This window comes from Clinocottus analis, unplaced genomic scaffold, assembly GCF_023055335.1.
Source record: "Clinocottus analis isolate CAN_PGR_092001 unplaced genomic scaffold, fCliAna1.0.p SCAF_13, whole genome shotgun sequence".
Taxonomy (NCBI): Eukaryota; Metazoa; Chordata; class Actinopteri; order Perciformes; family Cottidae; genus Clinocottus; species Clinocottus analis.
In genome coordinates this window covers 1377230-1398644 of record NW_027175854.1, presented here as the reverse complement: position 1 = coordinate 1398644, position 21415 = coordinate 1377230, and the positions used below count along the sequence as shown (strand labels likewise).

The following is a 21415-nucleotide window of genomic DNA, read 5'->3' as shown; positions in this document are numbered from 1 at the left end:
CTGAAGGAATAATTGGAGATACCTCAAATGTTTCAGCAGGGAGCGCTTCTCACCAGCTAGTCAGCAAGGATGATTGGAAAAGATTAAACCCGCTCAGTGAGAGGCCTAATTAAAATTCCTCAGAAAGATTATCGTCCCATGATTGTTCACATCTAAAATTGAGGCTTTTTACACTGGCAGACATTTAGCTGACTCATAGAAATAAGTAATGCTTTAAATGTGTTTATAAACATTAGTGGTTACTGTGAAAGTGAAATTAGACCATTTTTCATCACTGCAAAGGAGTTATATGTTCAAAGATGAATCATATGTTTGGTTTGTGTGCTTTAGTCATGAAGACAGACGGCCTGAAAGTTCAACTTTCATGTTTGTTTGTCATGAAACAAAGAGAAGAGCCGGAGCGAGTCCAGGCTCTCGTGTACTTCAACATGTCCATCAAAATCAAATCTGATCCTTTCAACCCCTTTTAAACACTTGAAGGTGTGTTTCTACAACACACTGATCATTGTCCATTCACATCCAAAACCTGCAAATTGTTGTTTAAGAAAGGCTCAATTCCTTTGAGATGTGACATCACCGGTCAGCTCAGCTGTGTCCGTCCAAAGTGACCCGAACCCGTTACGAAAGACAAAGACTTGTAGCGGTGCAGATAGCATACAATGTTATTAAGTGCTTGTCTTTATTTTATTTTTAAACAGCCTGATGCATCTTCGAGCAGCAACGGGAACAGTAAAGCTGCCGGCCCTGAAACCAGAACAATAAGCTGGTAAAGCTGAGGGGAGTTGGAGAGATGGTGGTAAGTGTCTGTGGGTCCATCCCAACCAGAGACCCCTTTCACATTGAGAGAAGTCATTTGTTCCATTGTTAACATAGAAGTAATGATTGAAGCAGCATTAACATTGTCTTCCTCATGCTTTGGTTACCACAAGTGGATCTGAGTGGATGAATATAACACTGAACGGTAACGTGTTGAAAGTGTGAACGTTTTGGAGATACATTCATACGGTTGATGTCTAACATAATCCACACTTTATTATATTAGTTGTTTTTTGCTGAGGCTAACCCAAACATGACCAAACAGATTGCAGATGTAAAAGAAAATCTCGACAACCAATTTGTTAAATCCGGATCCACCTCTGAGTTTCATCTCCATACAAATTGAGGCCCAGGTGATTATTTGACACATGTGTAAGTTGTGCTTTAAGATTCCTCGGACACAACTTCTAGACGTCTGGAGCAGATCAAATTCCATCACTGGAGGGAGTATGGGAGGCAACAGTGAAGCAAATGAAGTTAAAAGGTTTTAAGTGTAATCGGCAGCCAGTGCACAGTGATGTGAAAGACCACAGCAAATCAAAACATCTCTCTTCCCCTCCCACTCACAGGAGCACTGGGCAGGCGAGTATAATGGATGTGCAACCACAGCTATCACCACGCCAGCAGAGACAGAGGCTGTGTCAATTAAGATAAATGACTGTGGTTATTACTGTGTTGTCAGAGTTGGCATATTTTTTAAGAGTAATAACGGAGCTCTCTGGCGGTGCTTGATGACACAGGGGGTCGGGTTGGTGCAGGCTGAATTTAGCCTCGTCTTTCTATCTGATGTCTTCTACCTGGCAACCATCAAATGTGAGGTCAAGATGGATGATTTGCAGAGGACTGCGGGTTAAGCAAATATGCAACATCTGCGTGTATGCACGTTTGAAAGCACGAAATCTAATGAACAGTTCATGTAAGGAAGATTTTCTTCTTTTTATTTGGTTTTACTCAAACATTCTGCAACAGCTGCTGATAGATAGTCAAATTTCAAGACCAATGCTCGGCTTGAAACACGAGAAAATGTGGCAAAAAAATTATCATTCAAGTGCGTAACTCTATAAATGCAGCTCCTGCAAATGAACTTAATAATTAATGATTTTTACGTAACACCATATTTAGGTTCATCAGCAGTCAGAGAAGGGTAAGCCGGGGTATACAGGCTTCAATTTCAGGAACTAAAAGCGGATGTACATATTTGTCTGACAGATAATAGATTTGTGTTTGCTATTTAACTTCAAATGTGCAATTCATTTATTGATTCTATCATAAAATGGTGCTTGTGTTCGCTCACACAATCAGACTGCAGTCCCGTGCTGGGAAGGAAGAGAAAGAAGGAGACGCAAGAGACTGGACAGAAGCCACTGCATTCAGATTAGGAATTGTGTGTGTTGAATGCCAAAATAGTTTATAACAATACAATTAACACTGTGTGTTTTCTGGGCTCGGCTTTCAGCTTCCAGAAGCTTCACAAAGAGCCTAAAATGTGTCTCCAGAAACTGACAAAGATGGCGAAGAGCAGTAGATGCAACAATGAATTTCAAAACACTGGTTGGGTAACAGGGCTGTTTTTCAAATAAAAGCCATTGTAAAAAAAAATCTTCTTAATCGAGGCTTAACATGGTTTGAATTTCATGGCGTTCAAGAATGTAATGAACCGCTTGTGATCAGCCTTTAATCGTGAGCCCACCGTGTGATCGTTCGCTTGAAAGTCACACTTTACAAGGGTAGTTGGGCTCCATGTGGTCTTGCGAGGCCACATGGAGCCAGAGAGACGCTCGCCGAGTTCAAATGATCAGCTGTCACTCCAAAATACTGTAAGCACACCAGCGTTTCTGTCAGGTTTTGCCTCGTGTCATTATGTGACCCTGTTTTTTGTTTTCTGATAAAAAAAACAACTGCTTTTTTTGATAGCTTTTTTTCCATCCTCTTGGGAAGCAGCCTTCTGGCCACTACAGCTGCAGCCACATCAAAACAATGCCATGCCAACACAAAGACAGTGACGGAGAGAGCTGGTGGGTTCTGCCAATACGAGACTGGTACTGCTCTCTGTCCACCACAAAGACCCTTTGTAAATAAAACACTTATCTAAAAGTGAGCTGCTCTCTGTGCAAAGGGCAAATGCATTTTGTCTCCGCCTGTTCTTCGTTCTCTCTTCCCTATAGCTGCTTTTTTCCCTCTTGCCATTCAAGAATCAATGCTACATGCTTTAGAGATAATTCATCTGAAAGTTGCAATGCCAAGGTCTGTAAAAAAAAAAGACTTCTGCCGCTAAATGCTGTCTTTCCAGTCCTTGAAAGCATCATTAACATTGGGTCATCTAAAGCCATGACACAAATATAGCTTTAAGCTACTACTGGCATTTTCATTTTTGGCATGGTGATGTGGAAAGCCTTCCCTCTGAAAACGATTACATGTTGGCAGGCTTGTTGCCATTGAAAAGGCCACCAGATTGAATGAGGCATACTGAAAAGGGGAACTTTTATTCTGCTTTTTTTTCCCGCCGCTAATGCAATTCTCTGCGCTGCACGTGAAGACGAAGGCCGAACAACACTGCAGTAGGTATCGACGTGCTGTCAATATGTCAATTTCAACAGCTAAAGCTTTAATTTTAAATTCCGTGTGCAGGATTATTCAAACTTGAGTGCCACACGGATCATTTTCAACTTCCGTCTTCAAGGCAAAGCTACACAGTGTTTCAGTTGGCCTATTAATAACTTTGAAAATGAGAATATCTTGTGTTCTGAACCTTGCATTCATAAATGCATAAAGTACCATTTTTTCTGCATACATATATTAACACATGAATGAAGCTAATTAGAACTTCCAAAGGGAAACAATGACAAACCAAACACAAACTGCAGTGGCAGTCGTGGAAGTGCAGATAAATGCTTCCGGACTAATTTCAAGCAGAAGACGGGTCTCTAATTTCATAGAGTTGGTATCAGCATCACGCGCAGTTATCTTGCCTTCAGCCACATTATGACACCGAGTGTAAAAGAGCATGAGCTCCCCTCGCAGTTAGTCAGTGGAACAGCAATCAAAACAACTTGAGGGAACACGGAACGGCAACTTTGCCTCACTGGTGACACACGCGCGTGCGAGCGAGCGCGCGCACACACTTACAAGAAGGCGAGCATGTATACGTGCTCGCCTTCTTGCACGCGCGCTCAGAGTCACGTACAGCACTGATCGGTAGGTAGACTGAAACACTGATACAGCTGAGTATCTGCTTTGACTGAATGTATTACAGACAGTAATTCAAACCTGAAACACCGAACCTACAGAAATAATAATAATAATAATAATAAGACTAAAATCATAACGGGAAAGCGTGAGCGCAACTCATTCCATATATCCGATATGCCGGCTGGGATGACACTCACTTTTAGTTAATGTATCATGCCGTTTCCGGGATGAATTGATCAACATTCATGTAAAAAAAAAAAAAGCCACGACTGGACTGCAAACGGAATGAGCTTGAATACAAATAGTGATGCCGACTGCCGCGGGGATCTGAAGGCCTGCTAACGCACCTCCACTCTAAATGTTGAGTCTGTAATGCCACTCACTGGAGCAGCAGCAGTGTAAAGGAGGCGACCTCCCCCCCCTCTCCCAAAAAAAAAAAAAGAATCTGGGATCATCACCAGTGTTTTTAATGCTTCTTTTCATGCGCACTTCTGCACCGCAACCACCGCCACCGCGGGAAGAAGATGCGGTCTCACAGCGTGCGGAGAGAACGCAGTCGGGCGCACACAATCGAGAGAAGAACTCATTTGCATAATGTTTGGGAGATGATGGGGTTTATAAGATTACGAGAGTTGTGCTATTATATTTAATAGCCCCTGAACGCTCCGTCGACATTTCGGGGTCCGGGCGGAGCTTGAGAGGACTTGCACGCCGACTATTTAAAAGGTAGAGCCGCGCAGTGAGAAGAACAAATTGCCTCCATCCTGAAAAGGACAGCACCGGCCACATCAGTAACATGCTGACCACGCAACACCGACATAATTGTGCAACGATATAGCCCTGCCTACCCGACAACTATACCTCGTGGTCAGTGATGAACAGAAAAAAATATAAATATATTATACACAATACATATAAAAGATACCCTCATATTATGTTTGAGGTCCAAGACGGGATAACCGTACTTACCTAAAACTGACTCTCCCCTCTCAGCTGTATTTGTGGTCCAAGATGTGTTAGTTCTCTAGCCAACAACTTCTGCTGGAGCATATGTATCCAGTGCTCATGCTGGTGGCTCAGTCGGTGATGTTGGATTGCGGATGATTTGGCAATCCTTTTCATGCTCAAGGGAAAAAAATCCTCCGTTTCGGCGTGGTCTCGGGCATTGGCGCGCAGAGGAATAAAGTAATGAAGTCCGTCAGGAGGGGAAGGAGAAAAAGGAGCTCTGGATGGGAGATTTATGCCGACGTGTTTCAAACTGTTCTGTTCTCTCCTCTCTTTTTTTTTCTCCCCGTAGGAGCCGTTTGCGGGTGGAGAGGTGTGGGATGGATATCTAGGAAGGGAGGCTGGGATGCACAGACTGAGGGCGAGAAAGGGGAGGTACAAAGAATACAGTCTCGTATTGTAGAGGACGGTCATGGCAGACAGTAAGGGGTGGGTCTGGACTGGATGAGGCGGAAGGCGAGGGAAGTGAGGGTGGATGAGGATAAGAAGCCGTGTCGTGACTTTTCTTTGATGATGGGTAAACATTTACACCAGGGCTGCAGGTGGACCGCCATAAAACAGCTTGACCGTGACTAATCAACGGAACCGAATGGGAGAGTGATGCGCTTCATGATTCAGGCGTGAGAGATTTTGTGGAAAACTGCAACAAAAAGTGAAGGCGGTGAACGGCACAGAAGGTGCCACACATATGCCACGTGTAGGCTGTGTACTTTACATAAAATGCAACGTGACTGTATCACTGTGTTATTGTAAACTTGGACTGATCTGCTGTGAAACTCCATTCTAAAAAAACCCCAAAGCCTCTGTGGAGTCGGGTCAACTACACCTAACAAGTGAAGGGAACAAATGCTGGTTTCTGAAACACAACTGAAGGGTGATTGTTCTGGCTGCTGCTGTCAATTACCAATGACCATAACATTGATATTGTTCACCTGATTTGAAACATACGTGCTTAAACATTTTGGTGAGTTTTAAGGTCGTACTTACTATTACAAGTCAAAACTCTGTGATGTGTCCCTTGTGGGTGGAATACATAATACAAATTAAAAATAATATTGAAAGGATTCTGAAATTGTTCACCATGATTATGTTTTGGGCATTGAAGGGAAGGCTTGGAGAAAACATCACGAATATATATATATATATATATATATATATATATATATATATATATATATATATATATATATATATATATATATATATATATATTAATAGCTTTGTGGTAATTGCCCGATGAGACTCAAGAACGCTGATATCAAATGTTCCTAAAACCTACACCTCCGCTGACTACTGGGGAATTTTGAAAACAGTAATGATCTGATATTAAAACATTTAGAAACCTACTGATACATGCAGGCATACTCTGGGGAACTCAACTTGCATGTACCTTGATCAGGATACCGCAGAATTGGACACATAAATCTCATCTTTGATCTTATATGTTGAACACCTGTCATAATGGAAGCAATTTATGAATCATACTTCCATTATTCATTGTTTTGCTTAATGATATGCATGGTAGCTTGTTACTAGCTTATTCATTTCAAAGCATTTGCTTTACAGGACGTTCAGCCTGCAAGGTGGAAACATTATATGATTACTGTTCAAAGACATTTAAATCTATAAAGCACAACCAAACAAAAGACCTGGCTATTTCATTTGTGAGAGTCAAATTACTGTAATCAGTCCAAAGTGATATCTGGGAAAGCCCACATGCTGTGTGGATATTACTATTCTTAAGTTTCTACACTTCACCTTTTGTAAAAGCATTACAATGCAGTGAACAATTACCAACATGAATAACCTGATGTGGGCCATTTCAAATTCTTAAAAGGACTTTTTTTTTGTGCGAGGTTGTTTTTTGTTGCAATAACACCACTATGATAATTTAGGCTTTATGTTTATACGGCAGGCAAATCCAATTTTTCTCTCAAATCCGATCTTGAAGGCAGATTGTCAGCACTCATATTTGCAAGTAATCAAATTGGTATTGTGTGTCCAGACATCCCAAATATAGCTAAAGGGTTAGTCTCTGGTGGGAACATGGAGTCCTCAGGACCTTTGACGACGATTTGGACTTTTAATCCATTTAGTTTGGCCAAACAGAGACGGATATAAAGCCGATTGGAATCACATTTTCCTTTTTTTTTACAGAGACTTTGTTTGAGAGAATGAGTGTCTGGTTGTGTATCACTACACACTATCATATTTTTAACCCTCTAATTATGTTAAAATAACAAATCAGAGTGCACGCTGTCACTTGTCATTACATATAAAGTTCAGTGTTACAGTCAAACTTGACCAAAATGACAAGTTAAGAAAGGAAATCATCATCATGGGTTGTAATCTTTTAAATATAAATGTAGTGCTGTCTGTTCCTTCCTTCAATACATTGATACGTTAAAACGTTGTAATAATGTAAAGGCCTCATGCTGATTAAGTGACACGACACAGTATAACCTGATGAGCATTGGATGGGTGACACTATGTCAGTTACTTAATTCAACCCACCAGTGCATTCGTCACATTAATTGTTTCACTTCCTTCTTCAATCTACGGTAAAATGTATATTTGCACGATACAACACAATATTACGAAACGACTCAACAAGTCATCACAATGAAGGTTATTAGGAGAACTCAATGTAATCCCTTGTATGTTTCCAGTTTCCCATTAACAAAATAATACAAGTATATTTGACCCCATCCATCAGTTATATGTTCATTTGCAGTCGTCATTGTAGCTCAAAGCCCAAGCATGTGGAAACGATAACTTTTGAATTGATTTTTGACGCCACTACATCAACTGCAGCCCAGACAGCTTTGCAACTCCACTAGCTCTCCAATGGCCCACGTGCTGTCAAGTGTTTGAAGCCTCCACCAACAGGCAAAGGACCTGGCGGGACCAGTATTGCATAGAACTCAATGAGGCTAAATGGATAAATGGGGCCATTACAGAGTCATTAGCCTGGAAGTGGTAGTAACACGTGACAAGTTGCCTTTGCAATAAAATACTCGGGGGATCATTGAAGTCTTTACTTTCTATACTTCTATTGGTCCGAGCTTTTAATTAGAAACTTCCCTTCAACTTTGTTCATCCGACTATTCAGAGACCTTTTCACACCTTTTAGAGAAGCTTAATTGCCCCTTAAAACTGAGTCATTGTCAGTATATCTATGATACATAAGCCACTGCATGAGGTACGACTGGATTTCCATTATTGCTACTTGCACATGTAATGCATGTCAGTCAAGGCTTCATCAAGCACACCATAGTAAGTTCTTTGTGTAGATGTTTAGGTCATCGTTCCTCCATGTGTTACTGAGGCTGGTGCAGAAGTACTGGAGATACAAAAGAAATGTGCGAGTTATGACCATGCTGTTCACGAAAGCCACAGGGAACCGTGAAGACCACTGCTGCACTGGGTCCACCTGTCTGATGACATGAGCAGTGAGTGTGAGTATTGAGCGATGACAAGCTGAGTGTTGATATAATGCATATTTTAAATGCCGTATCTCTAGAGGGAAAGTGCAGGAAAGGTACTGTTGGCAAACTTAATGAAAAGAGAAGCATTCAAAGTCAAAGCAAGCATACTGGAAAGAACAAAAGAATGGGAAGAAAGGGAGGCATTTCAATTATTCAAAACATAAATTTCAACCAAATATCTTGTTTTACAAAAACACCAAGCACATTTTAAACAGGTAACTACAGATTACGACCTCTCTATATTATATTCCATCTTAATTGTTTGAGTTTCTCAATCCTTGCTGATGCCCAGGCAGCGACCTCCGAGTCTGAAAAGTAAACGCAATAAGGAAATGCCTTAAACTTCCATTTTTTTATTATTAAATAGCCAGAAAGGGTCGAGAAAGTCTGAGAAAATTGCCCTACTTTATTATTCAGCAAACATTGTAAACACAAGTGTGTGATCTCAATGCGTTGAAGTCTTCTTCAATATAGCGTGATGTTTTCTGTAAATGATGGTCCCATACAGAGTAAAAAAGACAAGAAAGTGGGGTATGCTATAGACGTGGTTACGTTGTGATTGACAGGTTGCATTTACGATTTAAATATGTGGAAGTTTGAATTAAATATGAGCAATCAAGTGTTAGAACATACAACATGTATGGTAAGTCCCTACTACCCCCAAAGATGTACACTACTTTGGCAAAAGAAAAACGCGTGCTGCTCATGCACGACACGGTGTAATATATTTAAGAAAACAATACTGACATGTCTCAGTGACTGTATTTAAAGTTATCAGCTCCTTGTATAATTTTAGTCATATGCTAATTTTAGAAAGTATTTCCAAGGTACATCAGAGTTTTCTGATGGTAACACCTGCCACGAAGCCGACTGAATGTGCATCAACGTCCTCAACGCCTGATAGAAAAGAGAATTAAGAAACTGTTCTCTAACAAGCTTGCCGTTCAGCGTCTCATTATTGGTGAGAATGTGTTCGTTAATGTCAAATATGACCCAAGTTTATAACTTACAGCCTTCTGGGAATACCGCTGTCAAGTCAATATATACTTTTGTACTGTGCAGATTTGACTCCATTATCCACATAACTGCAATAATTGTGCCCTATTCAGCACCATGAGCCCTTACAGGAGCTAAATTTATCCGGACTGTAATGATCTCACATATACCTCCTTGTTGGAAGCCATGGCCTGAATCTCCCTCCTACCTGCCCAGAAGACTGTTAGTGCTTGCAAGATTGACAGCCTACTAATGGCTGATCTCTGTGGCCTAAGCCTCAGAGATGTTACTACCTGGTCTTAGTATACGCTGCTGCGAAAGCCTGTCACACTGTACCCAGACCTCTCCCTGCCAGGGCTACGAAGGAGAAGACAGATGTCCAAACAGCCAGCAGGTCCATCAGTCATAAAGATTTTTTTTTCTTTCTATTTTGCAGGGTGAGGGAAGGAGGGTCAAGTGGGGGAAATACAGATGAATGAAGATGACACCATTCTAGTCTGCTACTCTAATGAAAAACTAACTCATTTCCAGGGATTTTTCTGGGTAATAAGACAGCCAGCCCACCAGATCCAAACATAGAAACAATCACTTTTAAAAGGATTTCCTTACCATCGAGGTCACCTCATCGCTCCCTTAGTCTAGCTAATATACGCCTTCTGTGTATTAGGAAAAAAACACACATTTCTGTATGCAATGGTGACGCGTTTCAGTGTATTTGTTGATCAATGCTTTAAAAATGCAGGTAAATCAGATTCATTCAATTAGTGTAAAGGAAAGACAAAGGAAATGGCAAACGTCCTCCAAATTATTAAAAGGACAAAACATGTCATTTGTAGAACTGCATGAGCGTTTTCTGATATGACAACCATAACTGTAATTCCACGTTATTTGTCTGTGGCGCTCAAAATCACTCGGCGTGACAACACCATGGTAAACGTTTGGTTAGGTTTTAAGCACGGCTTTAGGAAAATATCATGGTTTTGGTTGAAATAGGCACTTTGGCTGCGTTCCAAATCACAGACTTATACTTTTCACTTTTATCACACACTGCAGTTCCTCTTGCAAAGTATGTTTTGGATGCAGTATGCATATAATTGGGATACTGAAATACTATGGGGATGCTGGGGGGGATGCTTTAGTAAAAAAACGTTGTTTGATTCCAACACAATGGGAACAAACAGCTGTCTTATGTGTTAAAATCCCCCAACATGTGACCTATCCATCAGCCCTGACATCTTCTCTCAACAGAACACACAGAGAGAGAGTGACACAGCTCTCTGCTCAGGTAGATTATTACTTTACATAGAACAATAGTTTCTCTAATAATGCTCTCATTGTTAAAGCCAAATATACTCCTCAAACTGTACGTCAAAGAGGAATACATTTCCAGTGAAAGTACAATGACACAGTGACAGTAGGAATAACTGGTGGAAGCATTTTCGGACTTTATGATGTTGTGACTTCACTGTTTCAACCTGTTATAACAAAGTGACAGATGTCATCTTATTTTTTCTATTTGCAAGGCACAGAAAGTTTGAAGCTTAGTGACAAGGACCTTGAGTGGGGCATACAATATGAGTTGTATTACAGGTAATCTCACCACATGTGGCAGTGTTGCAGACAGTGTGTGGGTGGCTGCTCAGCATGCAGTAACCATATTTCTAATTGCCCATCTGGCACAAAAGCGAAGGATAATTCAGAAAGAGGGCGCACACTGACTCACAAAGCTTCAGAGAGCATTAAAAAAAACAAGTTTGAAGCCTTCTTTAAAACCAGTCTTGAGTACTGAGCGAGATTCAGCAACCTGCTTTGTGTTTTTGGATGACTTTGCTGAGGAGAGTACTTGTCTTCTGGAATATCGCCTCTTCGGCTTCATTAACACTTCACCAACAACGTACCGCCTGCCTGTATCATCACATCCGCTTGTCTTCTGGACACGTTTGTGGGATCGTTCACAATATGAAGTACAAATGATAAATCACAAGAGCAGGTTGTATGTGTGTGTGGTGCCTTTGAAAAGTATTCTTCTAGGAATGTGTTCTGGCAGAAACTGAGTAAGGTTAACCTTTTCTTTTTGCTGGATGACCCAACGTTTGGCACGAGGTGGTAAAAGTGAACTGTAACCATTCAGCGAGAAAACACATGTTTATTGGTGAATCCACTCATTTCCATTGTCTCATTGCATCCAAAGACTGGAGGACGCTATGTAGACAACATGTTTATATTGAGTCCTAACATTATATTATTCATGCACTAACACAATAATTAATAATACATATTGTGTTAGTGCATAAATAAGATGCATTCATGTATATGTGAAACCAACACAGTGCATAGTATATTCTGTCAAAATCTAAAGATATACTTTCAGCAGAAAGTGTATATGTTTTATAATCGAATCACCTCTATGAACCCACTGAATGGTGTATGAATAATTTAGAACAAATTAACGCATAGCTGCAAACAATATTGTTTTTATCATTATTCCAAAGCTGTTAAAAATATTTTTTCCCAGGCTCCACATCCGTAAAGGCAAGGGCAGAAAAGCAGCCATTGTAATGTGAGTGCATTGTTATAGCCGAGCCATTGTGGAGATCACAGATACATCATTATGAGCAGCGCTATGCAGAGTGTTTAAGAGTAATTATGAACTTATGACTATGAATCGCAGATGACAGAAAACAGCTGCTCTCTGCAGGTTGAAACTTTGGAGCAATGGAAGAGACTGAGCGGGGAAGTTATTTTGCGATTAAGAGATGTAGAATATGCACTCTACCTTTCCTCCTGTTGAAGTGTTCATCATTCATTCACCTAAAAAAAATGTGAGGACTATTATCACATGGAATCTCCTGAATAAAATGTGTGCCAAATTAAGGAAGAATCGAACTCTTGTGACTGCTGACTGCGGGGAGTTCGCTCTCCTCCCGTTGCTCTTGGCAAACAACGTAATTTAAAATGTGGGCTTTGTTTGTTTCTCCTTCCAGACAGAAGGAGAGAATAAACGTATGCAAAAAGGATTGTATTGGAAAAGAAAACAAAGCAGCCTCGAGAGCAGTTGTTCAGTCTAAATAATTAAGCAGTGATTAGGATGTGGCCAAAGGCTGTCTGATGTGGCACCATGTGGACCGGGGCTGAAGCTCTCCATTTGCAAAATATGCATTTTTGTAGCCAGCAGTGAGGAAATGTCATACCTCCCACTTTACCATTTTCCACCTGACAGCTACTCCTACTGTCCTTAGCGTTCTCTTTCTCCCTCGAACTGTGTATCTGCATGTCTTTTCAATCCTTTACAGAATAGTGTTTGCTTCTCTGCCTTTTTCATGTGTGAACCCACTCATAATTCTACATAGCGCTGTGCATTTCTCAGCTCTGGGCACTTTGTGAAGCATATTAGACTTGTGGCACTTTGTTTTCACATTCAGTTAATCATTTCGACATTTCATTTCATGCCCCGCTCTTTCATTTGCTAAAACCCTGTATATTCTTGTTCTGGTTCCTCCATTGTGAAATAACTGGGTTTTTTTTGTACTAATGAAGTGCTTATTCAAGCTGTGATGATATTTTAATCACCCAAAGCAAAAAGGAGAGCTTGTAGATGCCGGAGCCATGGCAGAGGTGTAGCCCATGGTCCCCACGTATATTAAGGTGTTAGAGGATTTGCAAGTAAAAGATATGTTTCTCAACTCCCTGTCTCTGTGTACCTGTGCGTGCTCCTGGATTTACAAAACGCCACGTACACACCTGTGTGTCACTACGCATCGCAGCATGGAGACACTCAGCGGAACGGCGCGTTTGAAATAAAGATTTGAGTGCAGGCAGAAGAAATGCAACATTACTGAACGGGAGGCTGAAAAGCTCAGAAAATGAAATAGGCAACAACAACACACAAAAAAAAGGCAATATTGTTTGGAGGATTGAGTTTGGGGATCTCTGATGAAATAAACTGCCGAATGACAGACGGTCAGTGAGACCGTGGATTCTGTAAGTTCAAAGTTGTGCACTTTTAACAAGATGAAGACAACACTGTCTGATTGCAAAATACAGACTGGAAAACACAAAGCAATCTGAATTGACCGAAGCCTTGTCAGCGGCATTGCAGGGTACAGGAAGGCCACACTGCAGATGGAATTGGGCATGTGATTCCAGCCATATTGCATAATTCATAAATCAAATGAATGGCAAAATAACATTTCACGTCATAGTTGAACAGTGTAAGATATATTAAGCCTTTTGGCACACTATAATTTAATCCACGGCGGGTGGAGGAGGGGGGGTCTCATTGAAGAAGGCGCCATAGCACAGGACGCCATGTCTAACCGACTGCCAGTGATCGTCCTGGTCCACATGGGCGGGTCTTACCAGGTGCAGTGTTGAGGACGCAGAGAGAAACAGAACGAGCTCTCGTGAGGCATCGAGGAAAAGCAACCTCCCTCGAGGTCTATTCAATCACAAAATGAGCAATACGCGTTGTTGCACTGTCGTGTGCGTACTGTGTGGACTAAGGCTCTGTCACTTGACCGTGGAGGTATGTGAATGGGGCTTGAAGATGGAATTGACCCCTGACATTAATAAACCTGTAATAAACCTGCGGCTGTAAACTTTTATGGTAGCGGCGAATCATGAGTCACAGCTACATCTTTGCGTCTCTCTCTTCTCTCATTTAAAAAGTCAATCCATAATGTTTTGACCTCTGGCTTATGGCAAGAGATGCTTGTAACTGGAAGGTTGCGGTTCAATCAACTGATCGCCAGGAAAGACCCGGGGGAGGTGAAAGAGTAGCGCCCCAAGTGGGCGTGAGCATGGGAGGATTTGTAAAATGTATTTCTAAGATGTAGTTTAAACTAGTAGGAGAATAAGGAATCACAATTCCACAAACAGTATATATATATATATATATATATATATTACTGTTTGTAATTTAATACTGCGTTACTGTGTTACCAAAACAGATATTTTTGTTCTGCCAGTCAAGATTATGTGACCATAACGTGAACATGTGGAGGGTATATGCATCTTCACATCTCATCCAGTTGAACGTTGGTGAACTTTCAGGAGAACACTCAGACTCAGAAGCTGCGGATTGATCCGTCCTGCTACCTTCAGATGCTGCAGGGATTTCATGAACTTAAGTAAACGCTTTTCAAATGCTGTAAAGCAACTGTGGGCAGCGGATACTGTGATAATCAACCACATTTATTCATTAATCAATGCAGACTGATTTACTGACTTTCCTGCTTTAACCAAATTAAAGTGTATTTTCTGTGCAGATTTCAGATGTAGGGGGATGAGGTTTAGTGAATGTAAGAGTCAGACAGCGAGTAAAGGAACAGACTACTTTGATACCTGGTGATAAGTGAAGTAAATTGACCAACAAGGCATTTTTCAAATTCTCAAGTCCTCAAGTCTGCCTGAGATGACTGATGGTATCAAGCAAGACATGGGAGTTGAACTGAAGCATTCATTGACCGACAAGTAGCCTACACACACACACGCACACACATACACACACACACTGCAGTGAGATGTGGCGCCTGCTGTGCAGTACAATACATCAATTCAATACAGAAATATGTGAAGCGCGAAATCTATATTTATGACGGTACTGAAAACCATACTGTCTGGGTTTCTAGATTCCTTGGTATACCTTACTCCTGTAATACTGTAATACCTCCTAAGCCTCGGCCCTGCCTTAAGGCTGCCATCAGTCTGTCACTGGCCTGCACCCCATCAAAAAATGACACTTGGCCGCCGGCCGCTGTCAAAAGGTTCTTTGAATAACTTCTCTGGCAGAAATCCTGACCAGCGGTTGACCATCCTTCTTCACCTTGAACAATTAAACCCCAACTCTACCCCAGGGAAACAGCTAGGACTGTGGTTGTATACAGGAAGCTTCTAGGTATGAATCTGTTTTCATGAGTTCTCACATGAAGAGAAGACAGGAGAAAAAAAAACAAAAACTGCTGAAATTGTTTATCTGTACAGAGCACGCTGAAATTAAAATAATTGTAATTTGATTTTACTGGCTTTTGAGTTTCTGGTCATAATGCTTGTGAATGTGCAAATATCTGAAGCAGATGTCTGAAGGAGAAAGAGTTCAGACGAACCAGATAGCAAACAACGTGTCATAAATATTGACATCTCATTGTGACAGCTGCAAACTCCTAAGTTCCTGTCTGTACCCCCTCAGCAAACAGACAAACACGGAGACACAGAAACACACGCACGCACACACACACACACACATACACACCCTTTTGTGTCAACAGGAGATTCTGAGCTGTGTTGAAAGCTTGAACAGTAGTAAGAGCAACACTCTGTCTTCTGGGGGGAAGACTGACTGCCACAAAGAGACGCTGGATTCGCTGTCTGGGACCTGATTGAGCTGCCTCGTACTCCTGGAGCTCACCGTGTCGAGCATCTGGAGCAAAATATAATACAGAATATACAAACAGAACGGCATTTGCATGACGATGAGAACGTCGTAAGGCTTCTTCAATAACACGGCGTGGAGGGAACGGTGTACATTCGCCATCTGAAAATGCTTTTTAAATGACTTTATTAGCTGACCATTTTTTAGCCGGCCTTTGTCTGATGTGTTGGACTCACTGCATAAACTCCTGCAGCCCCAATGCACCACTCGCGTTGGTGAGGGTCTGTAACATAGGGGCGTAAGCAGCATTTGAATGATTAATGTCCGAATGACAGCTCACTCTCATAAACAACCAGGATGGGCTTGAAGTTATTGAGCACGGTGGGACGGGCTGCAAGTGGCCAAATCACTTCATCACATGTGCCAATCTTCCTCCAGCTCTAATGTAATTAGTGTGGATCTCCTCTGCCTGCTCTGGCCTTTTGTTGTTTGATAAATGTAATTAGATAGAACGAGCATCAGTAAGCTAAGGCCTCTGTAGTCTGAAGGATGTGACAAGAAAGTCATTGTCATTAACAAAGTGGCTGAAAATGTGCTCAACTCACTTCCCATTGAAGTGAGGTTAAAATTGCATGCATGCACTCTCACACACACAAACACACACACACACACACACGCACACACACACTGATAGGTTGTCTGGGTGTAATGGTTAAATTGAGAAGGAATGGAAAAGGATGTTTAATGCAATGAGTAAAGCAAGTTAGATGAAGGTATGTAATATAAATGGTTATAAAATACATTTGTTCGCATATGGATGCGGGACTGACTCGAAAGAGTCAAGTGGTATTAGAGGTATTGAATATGAATCAGGCCTCATACAGTATTGTTGGGCAGACAGGTCTACTGTGAAGTCTTCACAGTAGACCTGTCCATGTTCACATGCACCATGTGCTCCATGTATAACCATACGAAGAGGATAGGCGCTTTGGGAGGTAGACAGGAAACCATACGAGTAGCTGATGTCTTTTGTCTGCAAATTACTGCCAACAGAAGTGTGCTATTTCCCTCCGAATGTCATTTTTCTTATGTGCGAGTGCCAAATCCAGCCGTGATACGGTATACTCAAAGCTGTTCCTGAGGATTAATTTGACTGGGTGGGTAAACCTGACAGTGCAGTTGCACAGATAGCCAGCAGTAATGTTGGAGGGTAAACAGTGTGCGAGGGATGAACTCAAAATGATCCCCAAAGTAAGATAGCGCAATTATATCCCATCAGAAATAATGCTATGCAGGATTAAGCTGGTAAAAAAGGTATATCCTTCAATCTAACGCAAGCAACGCTACATGATTAGCATTTGTGTGATCTCTGTGTTAATACCATTTATTTGTTGTCTGTGCTGGATATTTGCTTATCTATATTCATGGCAAAATAGCAATTAACACATCCGAGACTTTTGAACGGGATCTCATGCAATTTAAACCACTCAAGAGAGAATACTTTAACTCCTTTGGACTCCGAAATTAGGCAGGTAAGCTTTGAGGGAAGTAAAGTAGCACACGACAACTGGAGTTGTGTTCAAATGAAATGAAGGCCTGTGTGCAATGCTTTGACTCAACTCACATTGCACAGACAGTGCACGTTGTAGTGGCCTCTAGTGGTTGCGTGGCAGGTTGCAAACAACTAAATACCCCTCAGCTTGGCCCCTCCCCTTCCAAGATGAGAACTACGGTGGCCTACAGGTAAGTATTTTAAGATAGTAGTACAACTAGGGGCTACGCTTATCAATCATCGGCACTCATGACTAAATAACTATTATAAAAAAGATAAATGAGGTTAAAAAACACACATTTAGAACATAATTAGTTATTTCATTCAGATAATTTCGATATAGCTAAATAGTGTTTCTAGAGCAGAAACAGTTGTGTTTACAAAAGCAAAGCCACTATTTGAAATCATTGATATTTCACTAGAAACAAATGTGAAATGTGAATCGAATACAGAACATTTGATTGAAGTTCATATTGAATATGAGTCACCCCGGCTGTCACCTGTCCTCCTGTCTTCTGTCCACGTGGTTGCTTTGTGTCAGCCAGCGGAGAAGTCAACTAAAAAGCTTTTGGCCAATCGTTCACCCGTGCTGGTGCAAACATAGCAGCAGTGGCCGACCTTCGTTTTAAATGGTCGCATGTAAGTATTGGCGTTTTGCTCTCACGTGTTATGTTGCCGTCGCAGTAACGAGCGGCGTCGCAGTCAACGCGAGTACCATTCACTTCCCCACAGCGGGCTGTCTGCTCGCGCTCCATGTGTCTGCGTTTGTGTTTTTTATGTGTTGTTGGAGGAGCTCAGCCCGACAGAGAGCAGAGGAAATGCGCGCTGCAAAGTTATAACAAATGACATAAAAACATTTAAAAGTAATAATAAAAAGCAGCAGTACCTTCAGATAAGGTAAAACCTGGCAATGCAAGATGGCGGCCTCCATGGAAGACGACCCGCGCCGTACGTATACATGTAAATGTTTTTTTTCTCAGCTCAGGAAAACATAACGATTCTTAGTTTCAGGTGTTTATACAATGATTAAAACACGATTATGAAAATATTATATACAATAGCCAATAAAAACCCTTAATGATAAACTCCCTAAATGTTCCACGCTGCCCCTTTAAATGAGTCAAAGTGTATGACTATCTCGTACTTTAGAGTTTACTTGAAGTAAAGACCTTTTTTCTCCCCATGACGTTCCTCGGGGCACAGCATACAATTTATACCACTAACAAGCATAAATTACACTTGGGACTGAAAAACATTCGCCTCTTCATGAATTCCTGCTTTTGCATTTTTGAAAAGAGAAAATTACAGAAGCATGTCTTCAGTCATTTTGCATTCTGAAAGGTAACACTCAAAGACGCCAACTCTGTCGGCATGAAGAGACTCAGGCTGTCAGTGTTGAAGAGTCACATATGAGACAAATCATTTCAATGCTGCACAAATGATGTGTGTAACATGACTGGTGGATATTTCTCCATCTTCTGGAAGTATTTCATGGGAAGACATTAGTCAGACCTAGCACTTAACCACTCCAGTGGCATGAGGATGAAAGAGGAAGAGGCCGCAGGACAAAAACATTAATAATTAGAGGAAGAAAGTTGTGGGTCCAGAAGTCAGGGCAACTTTTTAAATTTGCACATAAAGAATTTTTATGTTGACTCGATCATAACTTTCGAAATAAACCAAGAAATATAATCTCAATCATAATAAAATAGAAGTATTTTTGCAATCAATGATTAAGGTATCTCTGATGTTTGTGTGTGACAATTAAGCGCTTACATTTTCTAAAATATACATACGTACATACATTTTCTCTAATTTATGGCATTGCCCTCTAATCCAACGTTCAGATCGCACCAGTGTTTTATCTTTATTCCTTATCTTCCCCACGGTACATATCTTAATCCCTCAAAGCCTCTGTGCTACCTGTCTGGTAGGAAGGCAAACATCCTATCATTTCCATACTGTTTCACAAACTTTGCGAGTACTGCAGCTACGTGTGCAGAATTGCAACTGGGAGAAGAGGCTGGGGACGTTGAAATACTGAGCTCCAGCCTTGGAAAATATTTCACACAAGTCTTTCCCAAATTCATTAGGAATCTCTGCAAATCATTCAATTGAATTATTCTTTTTTTGCCCACTGTGATTTGTTCAAGACAACTGCAATGACTGAATATATATATTAAATCAAGGGTGAAGACTATATTGAGGACTGTGACCTTTGCTCATCATCATGTTTGAGTATTAATTCTATGTTGAAGCACAGTTTGATAAACTAATATATACGTGAGTAACTACTCACAGATTACTAGGGCTGAACTGAAAAAAATAAGTAGAAATAAAAACATTCTATGTCAGCAGCTTTGCACAACAAACAGGACTAAAAAATCAGCTTCAAGGAAACGGAAGTGATGACCCTGAATGCACAAAACCTCTACTGATAAAGATGGATGGAGCAGACCTAACCACAACAGAGGAGTGTGTATATGGGAAGCAGTGTTAGGTCGAATGGAAGAGCAGGCAGTGACATGAATAGGGCTGTAGTCAACCAAGGACAAGGTTGGGGGACTAAGATTCTACCTACTCGTTGACCAATTGACACTAATATGTTAATTATGAGTAAAAAAGCAATTTGGAGTACATGCAAATGTAAAACAACTCAAAACCGACCAGCGTGCACCATATTCATTCAGATTTCCTTGAAGCTGTCGCTGTTGTGACTGAACTTATAGTTCAAGCACAACAATTAGACTATTTGTTAGACCAAACCACCTGAGCCCGACCGACCCACAAACCACCAATTACACCAGCACTGTATGAGCACAGGAGGACTGGGACAAAGAACATGTTGGTGTGTGTGTGTGTGTGTGTGTGTGTGTGTGTGTGTGTGTGTGTGTGTGTGTGCCAAATCAGCCAGACCAGAAAAACCTTCAGAATGCTGAAAAATATGCCAAAGTCCCCCCACCGACAGCATCAACACGAGAATGCTAAGCAAACAGAGAACAACTTCTCCAAAGCTGTCAACATGCTACCCAAAGAGCCTCAGTACCTCCTGGCATCTCACCTTTCACAACCAACAACCGCTCGCGTGGTCCAGTCCAGAGAGCATCGACACCATCACCACGAGGAGGCAGTGGAGATGGACAGGACACGTCAGTGGAGAGAGGACTGGAAGCCCTGAAGTGGAGCAGGGATACCATCCAAAAGGTTCACCCGAAATGGACCGAAGCGGAACAAATGGACTGTAATATGAACTGAATATGAACTTATCAGTTGTCTGTGTGATCTGAGGCAGCACATCCAGTGGTGCTTTTTTTTTTTTTTAAAGCTTTCTACCAAATACAATAAGTCAACTGCACATACATGCGAAGGGATGTTTTCTTCTAGCTTCCACGTCTTGATTCTTTATGTGCATTTTGGCCATAAGGAGTCAGTGGAGTTTCTCTGATTGATTGATAACGTTTGGCAGAAAGTGGTGACTTGTTTGGCTGCTCGAGCTCCTTATTACCAGTGGACGTTGCCAAAATGGAAAATTTCCAAATCCTATACGTCGGCACATTAGGAGTCTTTTATTTAACATTTTGTTCTGAAACCTATGATAATGTTATTTTAGAAAACTAGAAATGGTGACTCTAAAAACACAGTTTATATTATTATGTTAATTAGGTTAATACTATTAGTTTATCTATTGTGAATCAGATTCAACAGACAATTATTACTGTTACTTCGTGGAAAAGGCTTTTAAATTATGATTAAATGAATAAAAGGCCCGGTCCACAAATATTACCAGTGGAAATTTGATGGTGTAGGAGTTTATGTGTTTTTCCCAAAAAACACTTAAGGGGCATTTCCGAGAACTCTGTCATCATCATCATCATCATCATCGCCCTCCCACACAGCGTGATGGTTGGCCAGGTGGCAGAATCGTTCTCCACTGACAATTTTGGCCCCGGTCCTCATTCTCCGCATTAACAAGAAATGTCTGAGCAGCAGAACTGTTCT

The 21415-nt window shown here is 41.2% G+C and overlaps 1 protein-coding gene across 1 annotated transcript in view; it reads right to left on the bottom strand.

The window, feature by feature from the left end:
* Nucleotides 1-5351, bottom strand: part of brinp1 (bone morphogenetic protein/retinoic acid inducible neural-specific 1) — a 98186-nt gene extending 92835 nt beyond the window's left edge. Inside the window, exon 1 of the mRNA XM_068574362.1 lies at nucleotides 4975-5351. The gene's annotated coding sequence lies outside the window, so the exon portion shown is untranslated. The remainder of the gene's footprint in view (nucleotides 1-4974) is intronic.
* Between the last annotated feature and the right edge of the window lie 16064 nt (nucleotides 5352-21415).